We start from the raw sequence: 1,935 nt of genomic DNA, 5'->3' as shown, positions 1-1,935 counted from the left end.
AACTTTGGAAGATAAATTTACATGAATACACTTTACAATAATAATGAATGTTACTTAGTTTTGTGACGTATGTTGCTATCGCAACTGTCTTATTCAACAATGTTAAATCCAAAAGTATATTGTACTATATTCTTTCGTAAGAATGCAGTGATGAGACCCTAAGTTGAAAACGTGTTTGTTTTTATCTCGTTTTTTTGGCAGAGGACTAACGAATGAACCAGACTGCACTGGTTCTTTTAGGGTGCTGACTACAGCTAAGCGGTTTACTATCTTCACACACACATACAGAATTCTCACGTGTTTGCCAGGTAGAAAGCACATGTTACTTACGTTTACGTGCCAAACTTAGATGTACACATGAAAATTTTTGTGAATTAAAGTAGTTGTTTTAATAGCATCCACAATTTTAACGTCTTCGATAAAAGTAATGCATGTTTTAATAACATCTTTAATGTTTTATGCAATGTATGGATTGGGTATAATGTCAAGAACATTTATTTTATTTGTTTGTTTTGTTGTTAAGCGCGAAGCTAGTCAATGGGCTATCTGTGCTCTTTTCACCGCGGAAATCGAAACCCGACTTCTAACGTTATAAGCCCCCAGATATACCAATGAGCCACCGGGGGTGTCACGAAGAATAGGTGGCTAAAATTTGATACTACTGATACGAATGTAGACTTATGAAATTAGTTTAAAAAAAGGATACTGTGTGAGTAAAAGACATTTCAAAACATCATACATATAATACACATACACACCCTTCACCACAATACGAAGTATAATCTTCTTCTTTCGACCCACCCTTATCCAGAGTTACTGATGACAGGTAGAAAATCTCGACGACAAGTTGTAAAACGTTTGTTTGTTTGTAATAAAGCACAAAGCTACACAATGGGCTATCTGTGCTCTGCCCACCACGGTTATCGAAACCCGGATTCTAGCGTTGTAAGTCTGCAGACATACCGCTTTGCCACTGGGGGGGGGGCTGTAAAACGAATGATACATTGGGGTTCACATCTATTTTTTTAGTATTTCAACTCTATATGCACGGGTGGGGGACAATGTGTGCATGCCACGGCCTTTAACAAACATGGTATTATGTGTTTAATGTCTTCATTTTATCCTACATTGTTGATTTAGCGACAGTTTGTAGTATTCAAAATATTGTTATATATCGTGAAAATATTTTTTTCTTTAATATTGAAAATCACATTTAATAATGTATAATCTGCATTCGTTGATAAGTTTCTTTCATGTTCACAGCATGAGCGACAGGAATAGGTGAATTAATGTTCATATTGTGCAAAAGTACAGCTTTCAGACTAACTTTAGATGAGTCGATAAAAATTCTCCATTCTTGAGGATGATGTTCAATACCTAATTCTTCCCAGGACCGTGGGAAGCGGTAAGGCGGGCCCTGGCCTAACCACCTTTTCATGGCATGTATAGCTACAACTTTTGTATTAAAACCTGCTGTTTTTAATTCAACACATTACGTTGTGTATATATGCAGTATTTATAGTTAAAATGGCTTAAGATTCAATCTCATAGCATTCTATTTTCAAAAATATCTGGGGGGGGGGGTGTCATGTCCGCAGACCCACCTAGAAATGGTATGCTTGGCATGCCGGTAGTGTGCTCTTCGCACATCGTGTGTCACATTGTTTAGCTGTGGCAATGACCTGACCACTCAAGAAATGCCTCCGACGGCAATGCTTCCATTAGCGCAACAACATTCGTTCAGAAAACACGAAGCATCTTGCATGCTGTAGTGAAAAGCAAGACTTTGATGGTGACTTCGGTAAATTGAAACTCTTGTTTCTGTTGCTAATAAATCTCATTGCTGCAAACGATAGCCAAGAAGTTCCCCATGGTACTTGGCGGCCCGGCAAGGCCAGGTGGTTAGGGCACTCGACTCGCAATCTGAGGGTCGCG

The sequence above is a fragment of the Limulus polyphemus genome, unplaced genomic scaffold (assembly GCF_000517525.1).
Source record: "Limulus polyphemus unplaced genomic scaffold, Limulus_polyphemus-2.1.2 Scaffold1729, whole genome shotgun sequence".
Lineage (NCBI taxonomy): Eukaryota > Metazoa > Arthropoda > Merostomata > Xiphosura > Limulidae > Limulus > Limulus polyphemus.
Note: the sequence above shows the minus strand (reverse complement) of the source record.